Here is a 20205-nt window from a genome sequence, read left to right on the forward strand (position 1 = left end):
AGTAAAATGCAGCACCTTTTCTCTTGGGGTCTTATATTTGGGATAGAACTAGAAGTTTAGTCCCTCTAGGAAATATCCATACAGACCCACCCAGAGGTGAGTCTTTTAGTTGAGTCCAGATCTAATGAAGCTAACAAACAAACTATCATGCTAAATATCTTGCTTCTGTTGCCTTCATTAATCTTTAGAGAATATCCAGAATCTGGTAAAGTGACACTGTGAAAAGCAATTTGAAGACAAGTGTTTGTCACCCTATTATTCGTAAGCTAAAGCAACTACAAATACTATGAATATCCTGTGATAGTGACTGGGTCACAGTTTGTCTAGTCTTAGCAATCTCATACATCCCTTGAAAATCCTGTTTTGAACACAGCGAGTGAGGGGGGGAAATGCTTATGGGTGATCTAACAGAAGGCTGCAATGTGGGGCTGGAGAGATGAAGCAGTGAATAAAAGGACTGGCTGTTCTTCCAGAGGCCAGCGTTCAGTTCTCAGCAACCGTGTAGGGTGGTTTACAACTGCCTGTTGCTCCATCTCCAGGGGATTTGCGACCCTTCTGGCTCCTGTGAGTATCACACACACACACACACACACACACACACACACACACACACACGTACCCCTCTGTTATGGTTTGTATATGCTTACCCCAGGTGGTGGCACTATTAGAAGGTGTGGCCTTGTTGGAGTAGGTGTGTCACTGTGGGTGTGCTCCTCAAGACCCTCCTCTTAGCTTTCTGGAAGCCAGTCTTCTGCTAGCGGCCTTCAGATGAAGATGTAGAACTCTCAGCTCCTCCTGCACCAGGCCTGCCTGGATGCTGCGTGCTCCCGCCTTGATGATAACGGACTGAACATCTGAACCTTTAAGCCAGCCCCAATTAAATGTCTTTATAAGAGCTGCCTTGGTCACGGTGTCTGTTCACAGCAGTAAAACCCTAACTAAGACACCCTCCCACACACAAATAAATAAATAAAGGTGAAATATCTATAGCCACACTTACAGTAAGAAATTAATTAGAAGTATGCATATTTTTCCAGAAAAATCTTTGAAAACATTTTTTAAAAAATCAATTTCAAAGACTTGCAAGGCACCCAACAATATTGCAACCAAAGGTAAAGAACCAACCTCATTTAAAAGAGGATTTAGACATTCTCAAGAAAACAGACCTAGATATAAACTTGCCATACGTAAGTGTGTGATTATATAGACAGTCATAAGCATGCTACAGCTGTAACTGCTATTTGCTGACCATGGTCTTGTTCATATTTATATTACCTATCACTAGATCAACTTGATTCTTTCATTTTTGACAAACATGTCATTTCTTCATTGAATAAACCAGTGTGCATGAACAGACACATCGTTTACAGTTCTGTTTTAACTTTCTATATACTGTGTTAAAGGGATAGAGGGATTTTTTTCCCCACTAAGTCATAGGTCTTATCCATGAGTAGACTTTGCTACTATTTAATCAAAACACCTGTTGTTTTTAAACATATTCTCAATTGTTTGATTTCTACCAATGAAGATTCAGGAGCCAGATGCTGGGGTGAAAGCCGCTAGCTCAGAGAGGCAAGAAAGCACCCAACTGACCTTCCTCCTCAGCCAGCAGCCCAGAAGCAATGTCCTTCTCTCACACCATCTCAAAAAAAAAATCTCCTTCCGGCTGAATGTCCCTCCCTTCTACTTCCCAAGTGTCTTTCTATCCATCCTCCTTACTTCCTCTTACTCTCTACGGTCTTTTCCTGATAATCTTGTGTTCACTTCCTGTTAACTGGTTGCTTGCTCCACATCTTGGCCTATGATTGAGTGTATTTAATCCTGTTTACATAGTCTTGGATTAAAAAGGTGTGTGCTCAGGCTGAGTCACACCACACCTAAAAACAGGTTTTTCCAGTAAATAACACAATCTTGGGGGGCACAGTGTGATCAAATATTCTGCAACAGGCACCTAAGCTCCTCTTTTCATTGGTTTTTAGGTTTAGTGCTTGACTGTTCCCTCAGGTAAAATCATGGATGTTTTCAACCTGCAGAAGGTTTAGACCAACTATGAAGTAAGAAGGACCACAAATTAGTGCCAGTGCAAGTTAGTCCTTTACCTCGGGACTGAGAACAAATCTTTTGGAGCTCAGTAATAAGAACGGCTAGAGGTGCTGCTTGCTACCTCATAGCACTCTCTTGGCGCTGACACACCATGACCTGAGCGAGCCGAGCAGCCATAGAGGCAAGTCACACGGATGAGTTCTAGCCGTAGTCCCAGCTAAGGTGGAGTCAATGGCTGGCATCAACACGCAGACTAGAGTGAATGAACCTGCCAATGATCTCAATCTCTAGGCTTTGGTGTATGCCTGCTCATAGCAACTGGAGCTGAACCAGGCTGTCTCTAGCAAGCCCGGACCAAGATGCAGATTGGGGAAGACAACAAACGCCAATGTTTTTTAGGAACTCTTCACACCTAGACAAGCTTGTGCATACAACAGCAGAACATTTGAATAGTTTCCACATTTCTCCACCACACACGGATCGCTTTCTCCTTTGGTCCTTCCTGACTCCTGGAGCTGGTCCACTTTCCTAGTCTGATCTCTGCTGCCCTGTCCCTCACACAGAGCTGCATCCAAACGAAGCAGCTGTTGATCTCCCTCTCCCTCTCCCTCTCCCTCTCCCTGTGGAGCCTAGCAAGGTTCTGTTCCATCTCCCTCTTAGTCCTTCAGAGACTGTGAAAGCCCATGTAATTTGCATCCGCTGTCATATTGGAGACCTCTGTTCTGGTTCCAGCAGGCTGATTTTCTTTCTGGCAAACCCCTTTTCATCCTCTATCCAGAAATTTCAGACACAGGAAACTTAAGCCTGCCTTTAGCCTAAGGTAGGCAGATGCTTAGCCACTTGGCGTATTTCATCTTCCTAGCCAGTGTGTTCTATTCAAGGGTGAGAACCTGCCCCGAGTTGGTCCAACAAGACTCAATCCTGGCTTTCTCCCAGGAAAATCTTCCAGCAGCAGCCCCTGAGCTGTGAAGCTGTCAGCCCAGGTCTGTGAGGGTCCAATCCTGCAAGAAAGCACACCTGCAAGTATAACAGACCCAGAGGAAGGCAGAGCCAAGAGTCCACCTATTCACGACATCATGACAGCACCCAGAGTCAGCCATGCCAAGTGACAGCTCCCCTCTCCACCCACAACCTCACAATTTTGTCAACAAAAGAATTCTCTTTTTGGGAATTTGATATTCAGTAGCTAAAGACTCATAGAGACAATCTAGATGACATCCTTTCTCGATATTCTAGGACAAAACATGGGTGTCTGCTTTAAGTGATTATGTACTGTGACTTGGGCTGAGGGAGGGGAGCTGAGTTAAGGGCAATGAAGTTCAACCTTACCTATTTCTTACGCTACCACGACCTCAGTAAATTCCTCATGACGCCGTTTGAGCGTGGCTCCTAGAGCCATTTGAACGTGGCTCCTAGAGCCATTTGACAGGGTGCTAGTTGTGGGCACATCATTATGAGGTTTCCAAGGACAGGAACTATTTGCTTAGTGGAAATATATATATATATATATATATATATATATATATATATATATGAATGATGAAGGCACTGGGCTTACACTATGATACTACTATGTTCCCCACAGTTCTTTCTTCCTCTCTCTTTCACAGTGTATCTAGCACAAGTCTCCTTCCTTCCAAGTTGCTGAATGAAATGTGTATTCATCAGCATCTCCAGCTAGACAATACTTCTAGAACAATTATTAAGTACCAGGCATAAATACTGTCTCAATTAATTCTCATGCTAACACAGGTTGTGAACTCTTTTTTTTTTGTTTGTTTCTTTTTGTATGGGTGTAAGAAATTCTGACAAAATAAAACTGGAGCGTCAAGGGAAGCACACCCATAGCATCTCTCCTGCTGGCTGCAGAGCTCTTTGATCCTGACACTTGGTGCAGGTTCTCGGCATTTCTAACACACAGGGGATTGTTGCCTTGAGAGATGTTCTACACGCCTGTTCTGAATCAAGGTAAACTGCCCGGGTTAAAAGCTTTAAAGGATAGGAAATCAGTCCTTGAATTAGAGAAACTGTGACTGTAGAAGCAACTTAGCAGCATTTGGGGATGCGGAGAAGGGGAAGGGAAATCTGGAAAGCATTGGTGTGTGTCTCATAGCAGGAGCACATGTTCTGAGCTTTGTTCTTTCCATACCAGGCACAGATGTAGAGAAATGGCAAGGGCTTTGGTAAAGAAGTGTTTCAAATTTGGTGGCTGTCGGCCAAGAAAACATACCTGGCTGTGGTTGTCATGAGTGTGGAACAAAGAATTCTGGAGGCAAGGTTGAGGGAAGGGCTGGAAGGAAAAGCTACATGAGGAAGGAAACTAAAAATCTAAGTAAGGGTGAGCGAGGAGAAGACAGCCTCAAAGTTGTAAGATTGTAAGTTGGAGATTCAAAAGGAGGACCAGGCCAGCTGGTGTGCTGTCAGCTGGGGAGATGGGGAGACATTTGTGTTTCAGAGCCTTAGTTTTGATCTAAAAAATAAAAGCCTGAAAATATAGTCTGTATGGCTCTTTGGCAGGGTTGTGTGGATGAATAACCCCATGTAAAGTCTCGGCTGTCCTTTTCCACAGAGACCCAAGTGCCACTTGTTTGTTTATTTCTAGGCAACCATTGCTTGAGAAAGAGAAGACAAAAACAGAGATCTGGTTAGACTGATGCCTGTTGGGGCATTTAGGAAAAGACAAAAGTAAGCTTTTCTCTGGTACATTTGCTCCGTAGTTGTTCACAGCAGCCAGATTCTTTCCCAAGATTGATACACTTGCTCCTAAGCAACCAAGGAGAGCTGAACAAGGGTTAGGACAGAAATAGTGGCTAACTGAAGCAGAAATGTCTGGTTTTCTCATGTGATGTTTGCCTGGATCAGACTCATGTGGTGTTTTGCTGAAACGGAGATGTGGTGTTTGGAGAGGGTCTAAGTAGGCTCCGACAGACAGTGATGGGTACACACACTGGCACAGCTAGCCATCTAACGCTTCCACTTCCTTGAGAGAAGCAGGGCAGAGAACTCCTGGCATTCCAGCTGGTTCTGGTCACTCCCAATTTGGTGGAGGCATGGCCGGTTTCTGCTGGATCATGCTGCTGCTGATTCATATTGGGTGATGATATTTTTGAACTGGACTGCTGTATTCTGACAACAGAGATTGGAATCACTCCAAGGAACTACTTCTAAATGATGGTCCTATTTACCATCTTTCTCCCCTACCTTTGGACGGTGGGCTAGAAGAGGGGTGGAAGCATTTGAGAAGCCTTATTAAAGTAGATTTTGGAAAATCTAAGCATGTAGATGACAGTCAACTTCCTCTCAGAATTGATGTTCCTCTCAGAATTTTCTAATTAATATATGCTATCTAGAGACCATATACTTAATTGATAGACATTTTAAACATGGCTTTCTTAAGGGTAACAAGGAGCAAGAAAATAACTTGCATAATGTTGTGTGTGCTTTAAATGTAATTTTCTAATGTTTGCTTAGATGTATAATGTATAATGATTAACCTTTATCCACACCGTTTATTTACCTTATACCAAAATACAAGAAAAATTGTAATTTGTTTATCTTTAAATTTATAATACATAATTATATTTGTTTTATGAAATAGTAATTATATATGGTTTAAATGTGGGTTATAATATTCATGATAGACAAAAATTGCCTTCATATAAAGTTTGGAAGTTTTGGATTTCTTATTTATAACTCGGTTGTTTGGATTAATTTTCCCGTTTTATTTCTAAGTTGCAGGCTAAGCTGGGAGATGTTAGGTTTCTCTTTGCGATCATCTACACATAAGTAAGACACCACAGATATTGGCAGTTCAAGGAAACGGTGCAGGCCATTTGTGCCCTCGTTTGGTGGAGGGCGAGGAAGGTTCTGCTTCTTGGGGTATTTATCTCATTGGTGAAGAGAGAGGATGTTTCCTCTAACACTATTCACCCTGATCTCAGAGCCCATCCTTCTCAGCCTAAATATTCTGTGAGAAGGCAGGACTGCAGCATCGGAAAGGAATGGATATGGTACACACACACTCCCGTCGTGAGAATTCTGTGCAGACAAAGGGCCCCACCCTACTCCCAGCCTAAATCCTATTCTGGATTTAAAGTGGTTATGTACCCTCAGAGGCCAGCCCTGGGTAGCTGACTGCCTTGGCCCAAAGCGTTTCCTCCCAGCCACCCCGCTGAATGCTACTAGACGGGTACTCTCCCACCGGCATGTGAGTCAGCGCGCCCCGGCTCCCAGAGGCTCGGCAGTTGCAGTCAGAGGAAGCATGACTAGACCTTGTTGCAGTGGGGGCCACAGATGGAGTGGCAAGTGGTGGAAGAACAGAGAAGAAAGAAGAGAGCTGGCGCAGTGTGAGCCGCTGCGATCCAGCGGCAAGCTAGACAAACTGGAGGGATTCCATGTGCAAGCGCGGCTTTCCTGGCAGTGTGGAGGTGTGTGCTTGCGGGAGAGGAAGTGGTCACGTGACGATGTGGCTAGGCAGATTGTAACTTAAATATTTAGATGACTGATGTGTACTACATTTGTTCTTTTGTTTATTCTTCCCATTCATTAATGCTAGGCCTGACAATAATGAATCCTCGTCAATGTGAGTTGAAATACTTGCCATCTTTTTGTATCCTCTGCTGAATATTGGTCCAAAGAAAGCACTTATTGATGGCGAATGTAAGCAACTATATACCGAATACTGGTCAAACCTTCCCTGTGGCTAGAGCTCTGAGCTGAGTGGTGAGCCAGCAGACATCGTCTCCAGCTTGGTATTTGAGTCAGCTTGCCAAGAAACCAGAAAAACAGTCTTCCCCTGACCATCACTCAGTTTTGTATCTGTCCTCAGGAGGAAAGAGAACAACACAGCCATTGAAATTCTCAAAGCTTTGATAATGGCCGGGAGGATTCACTTGATGTATAGTATGGGCTTCCCAAATCGCTCCACTTTAAAAGGAAACTGTGTTATAGTAATCTGATTGATCAATTATAAAAATATTTCTTTCTAATTCCCACGTCTATTATCATAAGCTGCCCTCCTGAGGAGCTCCTCAGATGTCCTGTGTTCTGCGTATGCTCAGCAAAACCAGACACATTAGGTGGTATTTCTATGTTTTGCATACATGTACATACATGTGTATATATGTAACAAATATAATAAGGAAAGGAGGCTATCAATTTGAGAGACAGAATCTACTATCTAACCTAATTGGCCTCACACTCATAGTTCTCCTATCTCAGCCTTCTGGGTGTTGGACTTACAGGCATGCACAACTTTACCTGGACTTAGGGTGTTTGAGATTTGTTGAATTTGATTAAAATCTACACATAGGAAAGTAATGCCCACCAGACAAGAATCTTAAACAATTACAGACCATATTTTTCTTGGCTTGTTATACTGTTTCAGTGGTTGTGGAAAACAAATAATTTGAATTAATATATATATATATATTTAGTTTTAACTTATCAGGGGAACCTAGAACTTACATGAAACCTGCATGGCCTGCGAGCTTCTCAGTAAATATCCACTGGCTGGTTCTATTTCCTTCATGTTCTCAGCTAGTTATCAAGCTACCATCTTGCCTATCACCAGCAGGAAGCAAATTGGGGTCTTCAGCACAGTTGTCTAGAAGGTGCTTTTCTTATCACTAAACACTTTGTCCGCCCCCACCCCCCAAGCCTCAAGTGAGCAAACAACAAAAATACACAAAATAATAACAAAACCAAACCAACAACAATAACTGAACACAACCACAATAAGTAAAATGGACAACAGTATAGGCTCATCTCCATTTTTAGCTCATCTGCTAGGAGTTTATTTTCGTGAATATTGTAAAATAATTTATCCATCCATTATGTTTTCTTGGGGGAGATGAAGACAAATGACTTCCTGCTCAGGTCAGGCACAAGTGAGGAACCAAAGCAATGGGTCATGAAAGTCTAACTTGGTGAATCAATGAATTTATTAGGGTTAATTTCAGGAGTGTTGGTGAGGAGTCTTTTCCCAAGAGCATGGATGACTCAAGACAGCGCTATCTCTGAAAACCACAACCCAGCATGGGAGCTGATCCAAAAAAGCTGTTGTTCAATTCGTAATTAGCTCAGTGTCCTTCTCCCAGAAGCCCTTTCTGCTTATATAACCATGGGTAGGATGATTGGGAATCATGTACGTTTTAGGAACTTCTTAAGATTTGTGAGTTGTTTGCTTTCTGAGTCTTAAGAAGTCCCTCCCCTCCCCCAAGAAGGAATTTATCAATTAGGAAGAAATTGCTATACAATGAACTCTACTAATTGATTATGGTAGAATTTTGGATGTTTGGATGAATTAGGCAGGACTTGCCTCATACTGCCGAGGGGGGTGTGATAGAGGATTAAGACTGGCCATTTCTCCCTGGTGATTTCCCTTAGCTGCCATTTGAGTCCAGCAGAAATATTTTGCCGAATTTACTAGTCATTTCTACTCAATTGTGAATGTGTTTATCAGGTATTCCGTAAGGGAAAGGCAAAAGTAAAGGTAAGCTTACAGAGGTGTTCATTGTAGCATGGGAGAAGAATGAATCCCAGAAACACTTCATCCTGGAACCGGTACTAGACATGGGCTAATGGGGCCTTCCATATTAACTTATTTTATTTTCTTCTCATAGGAGATTCATGTGGTAGATATAGACCTACCTTAGCATTTCAAAGTCTGGGATTCAAGTTTTGACTCTGAACTGATATATTGTTTCTTGTTTTAAAACGTTTAAATAATCTTTGCTTCATAGAAATAGTCAATGTATTAAAATATAATAACTAGTATTATTAATGATAAATATATGAAGAATTTTTCTGTTAGTACAGGTTTGTCTTAGGAATGTATTTTCTGGCACAGCATATGGAGAACCAGGGTTCATCTCAAGTTCCTGCGCACCTTCTTATTTGTGTTTTGACATAATCTAGTGTTGCATTTGACAGCACAGAGCACTTGGTTGTATTGTTTTTCTACAGTTGCTACTTGTCATGTTTTATGACATTGTTCCTGGTATACATCAATGTGTGTATTATTACCTAGGAATGGATAAGAAGATGAGGCATTCTTTTTATTTAAAAAATATGTGGTGTTAGATACATTTTGTTTCTAGTACCACGCTGTGAACCTTCTACAAACAGAAAAGGAAATTCTAGGCATGTAGGAGGATGGTCTTTTCTTCTGCTCAGTTATAATGTCCAAAGCATGTCTATGAAATCAGAGTTCTGTGACTATTTTAGATCAAGCTGATTTCCTATGAAATCCTGAAGATGCAGTTGGGTGTTTAAATACTCTGGTTTTAGGAGAGCATTGGTTTGAATGAGTACCTTTTCAGATGATCTAGTTTTAAAGGTTTGTCTGATTTAGAAAGAATGATTACTAAAATGTAACTCTTGACACCAGGAAATCCATGATCTTCTGACCACACAATATATGCAGAGGCTCTTAAAGGTAATTAGGTTACCTAAAGCACTGACTTGCCTCTGATTGACAAAATCCTAGCATGTCAATACTGGCATCAAACTAAAGCCCAGAATGCCTCAGGCCCCAGTTACTCACAGTGTGGTCCAGACATCATCATCATCACCTGGGAATAGATTAGAGCTAGAGCATTGCAGGTCCTGCCTAGACCAGCTATGAGGTCAGCATTCACCTAGCATGATGTCTGCTGGTGATTCTATGCACATCAGAGCTCAAGAACACTGCCTTAGTGGAACCATCCTTTAGGAAGGAAGGAGCCAAGAATTATTATTGTACTTTTTATACAGGAATAACAAAGAAAGTGACTTAACTAGAAGCTTTTCATTTGTGTGGCCTAACAAGAGACAAAAAATATAACCCTGAGCTATGAGGTTATGTGAACTCAAACCCCAGGAATCTCAGAGATTCAGTCTGGCATGCAGCAGTGTCTGGTGCCCTGATGGGAAGCATGGGCTGTGGTGTCTCCATTCAGGCCTTTGGCCTTTGCTCTGGCTTTTCTGGGACTGTGTGCTATAGGCATCCAGACACTCCCAGCAGAGAGACAGAACACAATACTGTGGTTTAGAAAATATTTATAGGGTTATATGATAGATTCACTAGAAGTCTGCGTAAAATGTTACCGAAGTGTCTTAGTTAGGGCTTTTATTGCTGTGATAAAACACCATGACTAAAACTGACTTGTGGGAGAAAGTATTTATTTCAATTACACTTCCAGTTCACAGTCCATCACCAAAGGAAGTCAGGGCAGGAAATCAGGGCAGGAACCTGGAGGGCAGAAACCAAAACTGAGGTCACGGAGGGATGCTGCTCATTGGCTTGCTACTCATGGCTTGTTCAGCCTCTTCTTATAGCACCCAGCAGAGCAGAGGTGGTACTGATCACCATGAGCTGGCTGTCCCACACTAATCATTAATCAAGAAAACATATTCACCACAGGTTTTCCATAGGCCAATCTGGTGAAGGCATTTTCTCAATTAAGGGTCCTCTTTCCCAAATGGGTTTAGCTTGTGCCAAATTGACATAACATAGGCAGAACAAGAAGCACAGAAGAGAACACTGCACAGATAGGAATGAAATGCCATGGTTGGTTAGGGTTTCATTGCTGTGAAGAGACACCGTGACCAAGGCAACTCTTATAAAGAGCAACATTTAATTGGGACTGGCTTATAGATTCAGAGGTTCAGTTCATTATCATCATGGTAGGAAGCATAGCAGCATGTAGGCAGAAAGGGTGCTGGAAGGGCTGAGAGTTCAACATCTTGATCTGAAGGTAGCCAAGAGAGGACTGGCATTCTCAGGCAGCTAGGAGGAAGCTCTCTTGTGCAATGGGTAGAGCTGGAGACCTCCAAAGGCCACACCCACAGTGACACACTTCCTCCAACAAGGCCACACCTCCTAATAGTACCATCCCACTATGGGCCAAGCATATTCAGACCACCACATGTGGTTGAAAGGCTGAATTCTGGAGCTCAATAGAGCCATGCTGTAGGGCTCACTCCATCTTCTGAGGTGCTAAGGGCAAGTCCTCAAAGAGTTGCTATAATTGGGTGTACCTATAATATAACCCAAAATAAAGAGTTGATGGCTGAGTATAAGATTTGTGAAGAAAAAAAACTCTATTGATTGATAACTATTTTTAGTAGTGGAAAGTTCATAGTAATTTGAATATTCATTAATGAATGGAATTTTGTAGGTGTTATCAGTAAGTGGAATTCAAATGGTGAACATCTTATGCCTTCCTTTTAAAAAAAACACTATCATTTTATTCCTTAAATCATTTAAGAGTAATTTATAGATATCAAATCCATTTTTCCTCAATTTGTTGCAATGTCTTTGCTAAGAACAAGGATTTTTCTTAAGCAATCAGGATACAATTATTAATCTCAAGAACTTAAAATGTTATTTTTTAATGTTCAATCAATCTTAAAATTTTGCAAATTATACAATAAATCCTATAGATTTTTTTATTTTGATTCGCCTAGAATTGATCAAGATTTCATACCACTTTCAGTTGTCATATCTCTGCAGTCTCCTGGAATCTCAGAAAGTTCCTTGGACTATGGATGTGTATGTATGTTAGGTGGAGGTAGATGACAGGGATTTGGAGGGAAAGTCCTTCATCCTTTTTGTGAGTACAGGCTGCTATTTTGTAGACAATCTCGAGAAACTGTGGTGTGTTTGATATGTGCTTATGAGTAGAGTGAAGTTACTCATTTCGGAGGTCAGCTGAAGCTTTTGATGATACACTTTAATGACAGCATTAAGAGGAGCAGGGAGCAGCATCCTTCTAAGGCTTGAAGAGCAGGGGAGGAAGAGCTGCCCTGGGGCTCCTGTTGGGACTTGTACTGGCAGAAGAGTCCCCAGGGCTGCTCAGGAGATCTGCCACTCACTGTGGGAGAGCTGACAGAGTAGGGGTGGGCGTGGGAAGAGAGCTTTCTGATGTCTTCCTATCCTTAGCTCCTGCTTGCTGGCCGATTCCCACCCAGAAGCAAAGAACAAACATAATCCAGGTGACTTAGGTGCCATGGGCCAACCTCCCAAGAGGCTAAGAAAGATTCAACAGTGCAGAGTGGATCCTGGAAGGGTCTAGGGGAGCAGAAGATAGCTGATACATCAGGTGAAGTGATTTAAAGGGGCGGGGGGGGGGGGAAACAGCAGTTCATGCAAGGAAATGAAAAGTCCAAAAGTGTTGAAGGATAGATAATCTGCAATGTTGTCAAAGAGATTAAACAGTTATATGGGGTCCAGTGTAAGAACTTATCAACATGGATCGGGCTAAGGACTTTGGACCTACAGATCATGAAGCAGGGCAATTCCATGATCAGACCTGTGCTTGAGAAAACAAAGCAGCTATGGTGGCCATGGGGCAGAACGTCGTTGAGGAAAATGGAAGTCAGGATTGACTGCTGCAGCTTAGGGCAGAGATAAGGAAAAAGCCACTATATCAGATGCACCCAGAGCAGAGAGCAGGGGACAAAAGAGACATTTGGGACCTTTAAAGTTAGAAGGGGAAGGGGGTCAAACATGTTTGGGGCTCAATTAATAATAATTAGTATTATTGATAATGGCAGCTCACAGGTAGCAAATCCTTGCTATTTAACACTAAATCGGAAATATCATTAATCTTCAGGGCAGCTCAGTGAGGCAGGTGTTATTACCACAGATTTAATTACATGGAAATAAAAATGGTTGGGTGGCTATAATACCAAGAACTGAGGCTGAATACTTGCAGTGACTAGTAACACACCCTCTATCTGTAGCTTACTAGAAGCAAAAGATGGGACGAAAAAGACAGATCTCCCCTGGGACTGGGGATATAGGGAAGTAGCACAGGACTGAGGTGAAAGCTGTATTTATAAAATAAAACCATTTGTCATTATAAAATAAAACTATTCGTCTACTCCGAGGTTACTGGAGAAGAAACTCTACCTCGTTTTAGAAAATGTTCCAGGAAGACCTAGAACAATTTAGACATTTTTGTTGATTTCAATTAGTCTTGGCACAGACAGCACTTGTGACCTCCCTGCTGGCTCAAGTGTATCCAGTAATGAACACACAACTGACTACTTAGCTGTTGTGATGTTCTCTTGGATCATGGCAGTCACTCCAGCTCACAATGGGTGGAGTGCCAATTTCACATGTGAGGTATCTGGTTTGTGTTAGGCTGGGCCAGTATTTTTGCCATGTGACCTTTCATCCACTATTTACCTCCTATTTAGGGATCAAGTAGTTTTGGAGTTCCTAAAGAACATGGCATTCCCCCCCGCCCCCGCCTCCGCCCATGGAGAAATTAATCCAGGAAAATATTGTAAAGTCCTCAAACTAAGAGGGATAGATTTCAAAAGCATTTATAGTTTTTTACAAGATTACCACCAGATCTTTATCAAAATATAAAGGCCTCTTCTATTAAATAGTTCCTGAATTAGTGTTTCTTAATAGTCTGAAGTAGTTGTATTATACATTTTTCATTTAGGGGAACAAAATTGGAAACATTTGCATGTGGAACAGAATCATTTAAGAAACTATGGAAACCACTAATCTAGCTTAATGCCTTCTATTACTTTGAAAACATTTATTTTATCCCTTGGTTACTGGCAACAATTTGGTTTACAGACAACAATAGAAGGTTTTATGTTTTATGCTTCAGTTGCAGCAAAATGGTTCTCAAATATCTGACCCCAGATAATTGTGAGTCCTGGTGAAGATTTGCACTATCTGAAACCCACAGGAAAGCTCATAACACCATTTATCCTGGGATCTTTTCTTTGGGATGTACAGTATCTTCTCCTGGGCTGTTAATATATACTCTATACGGTTGTATTGTATATTATATCGCTTATTAGTTCTACTGCCATCGCTAATGTTTTAATATATATCTGTATGTGCCTCAAGGGAGCAGTTTATGTGTTTTACTGGCAAGGAGCACAAAAAAATTTCCCCTGCTGTTTCCCTCTATTATGAATTAATATCCACTACCAGGGGACTACTTATGATATAAAATTGTCATCCTGTGAGTGGTGTAGATGAAATTACCATGGAGAAAAGCTGAGCAGTAACCAGAGAGTGACAATGACAGCACCTTTTCTGCTCTAAGTGGGAACCCTGGTGTCTTATATTAATTTATGGCAAATAATTTACATTGCTAATTGCTAAGTTTAATAATCTGTAATATCTTTTCAGTCACAGGCTTCCTTTACAAAAAACAATCTGCTGTGCTGAAATGGAATATTCTAATAACATGGGATCATTTTTGTTAGCTCCAGAGTACACTGCAATCTCTGCAAGAGACGAACCTAGCCGGTAAGAGCACCTAGGGGAAGAAGCCTTTTAAAAGATATTGTTGTCTGCATTGCTCTTCATTTTGGCAATAAAGGAGTTAACACAGAGAGATTGATTCTTAATGACAGTCCTGAGTGTTGTGTGGTGGTTGCCTGGCAACTGTACCTGTAGGAACTAAATATTGGACATGTATCTGTATTAATCCCCTCTTGTCAAGGTTTGTGGGTGTTTAATATATTAAGCTTGGGAAATACTTAGAAGCAGAAAAAAGTTTGCTCATTTGATGATCCTTGGAAACCGTGGAAGATCACTGTGTGTCAACACATAAGGGTCAGGAGAGTAAGTGATGTACAGTGCTGTGAATAGGTCTTGAATGTATTTGAGCATCTCTTAAGTGAGACGGAGCCCAGCCTTGCTGTCCTCACATCCCTCCTATTATCTCTTCCAAGGACGTATCTCTTCACTTAGCGAGCATTTATCGACTATCTTTAATGTGCTAGCATCTGTGGCAGATACAGCCTGGGGTATTTACGTGAGATAAATGGAGTCCCCAGTCCTTTAGTCTGGAGTGGAGACTATCATCAATGCAGGGTGCACCCAGAGGGAAACAAGTCTCACGCGCCAGCCCTCAGAGCGTGCGCTCTCAGCAGTTCCGGCGCTCCTGTACAGATTAAACTAAGCTCTGCCTTATGCCCTGTGCTCAGCCCACTACTCACAGTTCCGCTCCTTCGGAGAGTTCCACAGTCCTAATTGTCACGTGTTTCGTGGTCCTTCACTTATCACCTCTTGTCTGCTACTCACAGTTCCGCCCCTTCAGAGAGTTCCACAGTCCTAATTGTCACATGTTTCGTGGTCCTTCGCTTATCAGCTCTTGCCTGCTACCTTCAGAACCTTGGCTAATTTCGGCCTCATTGCAAATTGTTCTTATTTTATCATTGATTCCCTCTAATTACACAAAAAAGCCGAGGATAAACAGCTGAACATAAGTTGGGTAATTGATGAGAAGAGTCCCAGCAGAAATTGAGGAGTACCTCGCTTTTCTGGGAATAAACACAGCCTCAAGATAAGATATAGTCAGTTCTATTATTAATACACATTATAAGCATGCACTGATATGAAGGGTCACTTTTTATTATTAGTCTGTTCCATATGGAGACATTTTGTCATTGATGAATGACATTATCTTAGTAGATCTTTTCTACTATGAAGGATCCCACTTGATCCTAGTTACCATAGGTGAGTTTTATGTAAGTTGTAAGAAGTTTTAGTGACCACCAAAATACCCCGGTCTTCATCAGGGGTTTAGCTGCTTTTTCCCCTTTTTGCTTGTTTTCTCGTTTTTATTTCTCATTCACAAATCAACACATCTGGTCATAAGATTGAGAGAAAATAGAGATGAATCATAATGCCTGGTCTACCCCTCTTCTGTCAATAGCTACAATGGCCTAACAGTCTCTGCTCCACTTTGTCAAGAAATGCTACATTTGTTAATGTGCGGCTGAATCCATCAGCCATCCGGGAAACTGATACGGTGTATTAAGGAAGGACAGTTTGGTGCAGGGCTGAGAGCTTGTGTACTTGAGGGGTTGGAGGTGAGAGACTTCAGTTCAGGAAGGAGACACAGAGGACAGTGAAGTCTCTGGTTGTTTCTCTACAGCAGGCCAGAACTTACAGGGAAATGTAGGAGGGGGAGCCTTTGGTAAGCTATCACCTTTGGGTCCCATTGTTTCCATAGGTGTACAGCCAAATATACGGTTGGGAGCTTGGGGCGCAGCTGGTGAGCGCTGATGACAGACAAGAGGAAAGACTGGGAACAAACTGGAGCCAGTGAAGACACCTTTCAGGTGATCTCCACATTTCATTAGTGACAGGCACAGAGAGAGTGATTCCTACTTCATTTTTTTCTGCATACAATTGACCAGACTGCATGGAAAGAAGAATTCTGGGAAATGTAGTTCCAAACCATGGAGGGACTGAGCCCTTACAGAATTTCAGTCTGTGTTGAGATTTACCTTCTAAAACAAAGTGGGGTAATGCTAATGGAATTACCTTGAAAGTCATAAAACACCAAACAGATACTAGTTATTAATATCAGCAACAACAAAAAGTGCTGTATAATAAAGCCATAGGCAGGAACATAGTGATAATTAGACACAAGAAGCATCAATGAATAAGTCTTAAAATAATTCTGCTAATTTATTTGTGTGTGTTTGTGTGTCTGTGCATACATGCCTCTCTACCTCAGTATGAGAGTGTACCTGTATGCAGAGCCTTAGTTTGTGGAAATGAGAGAACAACTTCTCGGAATTGGTTCTCCACTTCCATCAAGTGGGTTTCTGAGAACTAAACTCAGGCTTGGCAACAAGCCCCTTTACATGATGAACCATCGTATAGCTCCCTCAGTAATATTTCTTGGTCAGTACTAGTTAATTGGTCACACCGGCATCATAATGTTCATGCTATGGCACTGTAGTAGACTCTTGTAGCTTCAAAAAAAAGTGTAAAGATCTGTGCAAAAATCATTGCCTGAATTTTTTGGTGGTGTCAGAACGTCTGTGCTCTTTAGGTAATAAACTGTGAGTTCCCTTTCTTTCCTAGAGGTATCTTCGCATTCCTTTCTCCTGAGTTTGTTTCTTTGATTTTCTGAGCAGCTGTGTATGTTTTCTTACTACCAATAAGGTTGGCACAGGGTAAACGCTGGTAACAGCGAGTAGATGGGACAGCTGTGTAGTGTAGCCAGCAACACTGACAGGCTAGCGGTTGACAGGAAGGGAACACAGCCTCCACTTCGGGTTGTGGCTCTGCAACAAATGGCCCCGTTGCTAATAAAGATGACTGGATTGCAGGAGGATCTGGCGGGGATATTCCTGTCTCCCCGTGGAAAGAATTGTGCTGTGTGCTGGTGGGAGGGGGGGTGGAGCACCTAAAAGTCTGCCCCTATCTGTCAGAAATCATCATCGGAGGGAGTTTTATTATTGGGGAAGTCAGACCTCAAGCCTCTGCTTTGACCGCAGAGGCCAGAGGTGTTTATGTTTCTTTCAAGATATTGAGTCCAGAGTTGAGGTCTGGCATTTGGCTGGTGACTACTCAAGAGGAGGATTTGGCTCTGGCAGAATAGAAAGCCAAATGACAACAAAGCCTTCCTTTCAAGCTATCCAAATGAACACATTTCTAATCTGAAATTCAAATACTTGACAACTGAGAGCCTGTGAGCTGGGCTTTGAACAGGAAATTGCTTCATGGTTTTAGCATAATGAATCAGGCAGTTAGACTAAATCCATTTAGGAGAAGAAGAATGCTTTCACATGCTTTGTGAAAGAAGGGGGGGGAGGGGCGAACCTTCTTAATTCCCCAAATGTCTTAGGACTTGCAGACACGAATGCTCTGTATAAATTTTATCTGCTGTGTTCTATGATTAGAATGTAGAATGCCAGGTTTCAGGAAGCATCTTTGATAGAAGATGCAGTGTCTCCTATGGTTGGAGGAAATGAAGGTGATGGGTCAGGGATACAGGTCAGGGAGTTTCAGTCCTTTTCTACCCCTGCTGGTGGCAAGTGCATTGCATTGGGAAACCCTGTTTTAGGCTTTGTCAGTGTTCAATCGGACAGCTGCGGGACCTCCTTTTCTTGAAGGTGCTTGGGAGAGACTTAGAGCAGAGGAACCTGCAGGCTCTCAACCCTAAGTCAGAAGCAGGCTCCTCTGACAGCAGGGCTTGGGACAACAGACTTTCAGCATCTAGATGGGGCTGAGGAGCTGGAGGAGGACTGGTATGCAGAGAAGAAGAGGCAGATTCATATGCTGTGGAAGGTTGGTAGGCCATGCAGTAAGTCTGACCTTGTGGGAGCCTGCTGGCATCCTTGGGGAAGGACAGAGCAAGAGTAAGTGGAAGAAAGAAGTTGCAAAAGGAAGAAGCAAAAAATAGTAGTGAGCATGGGAGTGCAAGCAAGAAGACATAGATATGGAGGTTGAATCTTGTCTTTAGCAAGATGGGTGGGCTACAGGAGCAATAGCAGCCACATCCCCCTGAGCTAAGATATGTAAAAAAGTGTGGCTTTGCTGTATAAAGCACACTTAAACTTCCCCCCATGCCCCACTTGTACTGAAAAAACAAATAAGTAAGTGCATTTTCTTTTTAATCATTGTTCTTAACTTTCATATCAAATGGAAAAGTTAAGCTCTTGTCGTTGGCATGGAGATGAAGACCCTCGAGATAGATTGCATTGCAGAGATGCTAAAACAAACGAAAACAAAAACAACCAGAACAGGAATGCCTTTCTCTGAGGCTCAGCATTTCATTCCATGATAGTAAGTGTCAGTGGATCTGGAAGGATCAAAGCCAGATTCATTCCTGTAGAAGAGTCTTAATGTGCTCTGTCACAGGACACACATAAAGCTCCCAGCAAGATGTCTTCAATATTGGGTTCAGAAGCTGGGGCTATGACTGTAGGCCCACAAGACTTTTATAGACTTAATTAAGGAGTCTAAATTCCTAAGAGATGACAGTGGTGTAGATGAGCGACATCAGGGGCCCCAGAGACAATAGAATCTGACTACTGAAGTCCTTCCAAGACAATAGGAGGGAAGGGTATATGTCTTGTGAAGGGAATTAGGGCTATGTTTAGCTTTAAGAGGCCTATTCACGGCTTAATAATTTTTTCAGATTCCATGTATTATCTTTAAAAAAAAAAGTGCTCGCGCAGTTTATTTTAAATACCACCATGTGTTGATGTCTGTCTTGATATAAAAGTGTTCTGAAATGATCCATTATCAAACCCCAGTGAGCTCTAGCAAGAGACGCCCACTTACTGTGAGGCTCTGAGGATGCCTGGCTCCCTGCCAGTGACTCTCATCCAAGTTGACAAGCAGAGACCCAAGTCCAGCTCTTGACAAAATCATTATGAAGCAAGTTGCTCAAGACCCAGCTCTGACTCCTGCTTTTGTGTTCACTTCTGATTCAGAATAACTCAGCACAGGCGACTCTGGCTTTCCCATGCTGCTTCTGAAGCATCAAGCGAGCAGAGAGCACGCGGACATTACTCTTGTCCCTATCCCAACAGCTGGGATTGCGCATCCCTTTTGGAAAGATTCTTTTCCCCCCACTTCTGGCATATAAAATATAGTTAGGCAAAATTGCTAACAATATATGCAAAATAGATTCTGCCTTTTTGTTTCTTGCTATGCCTCCTTATGGGGATTGGCTCAGAATGGTCAGGACCCTTGGTAGACAATATATTCACGTACATTTCCTTGTCTAGCATTCTTGGTCTCAGGCTTTCTTGACTTTTAGGAATAGTTGTCATAATTGGATCTTCAAATTGAGATTCTGAGTAGATATTTGTATAGTAAAAAGTTGAAGCATAAAATCGAATGGACCGTTATGTTCAATGACGCTTATGTTTCAGTGTCAAAGTGTATCTCACAGGATTGCCCAGTGGTTGAGCTACAGAATTCTGGAACCATACACCTGTAAGTTTGAATCGGCCTTCAGAGGGCATGACCCAAGGCAAGTTACTCCTTACATTTCTGTCCCTTCACATGCAAAATGGAGCTAACATACCTCACTTTATGAGTTGAACCATGTAATGGGCTCTCTATACAGTGTTGGTGTGCTATACATGCCTAATAAAGGTTAACAAACGAAGAAATAAACAGACACTGGGCAATTTTAATTTATTATATTAAAATTTCATTTAATACAAATATTGATATTAGAAGAGGTTCTTAATTCAGCTCTTCCTCAGAAGAAAAGCTCACTAGGTACTGAACTTGTATCTTAACTATCAAATTGATAGGTGCCTTCTCCATGCTTCTTCTGACAAACTGTCTGAATTCACATTTTCACCATTCTGGTGAACAAAAGTCAGGCATGGAACCCTGGTTTGCCTCCTCTACCGTGAACACTTGTGGCTTGGATA

This window comes from Rattus norvegicus, chromosome 18 (assembly GCF_036323735.1).
Source record: "Rattus norvegicus strain BN/NHsdMcwi chromosome 18, GRCr8, whole genome shotgun sequence".
Lineage (NCBI taxonomy): Eukaryota > Metazoa > Chordata > Mammalia > Rodentia > Muridae > Rattus > Rattus norvegicus.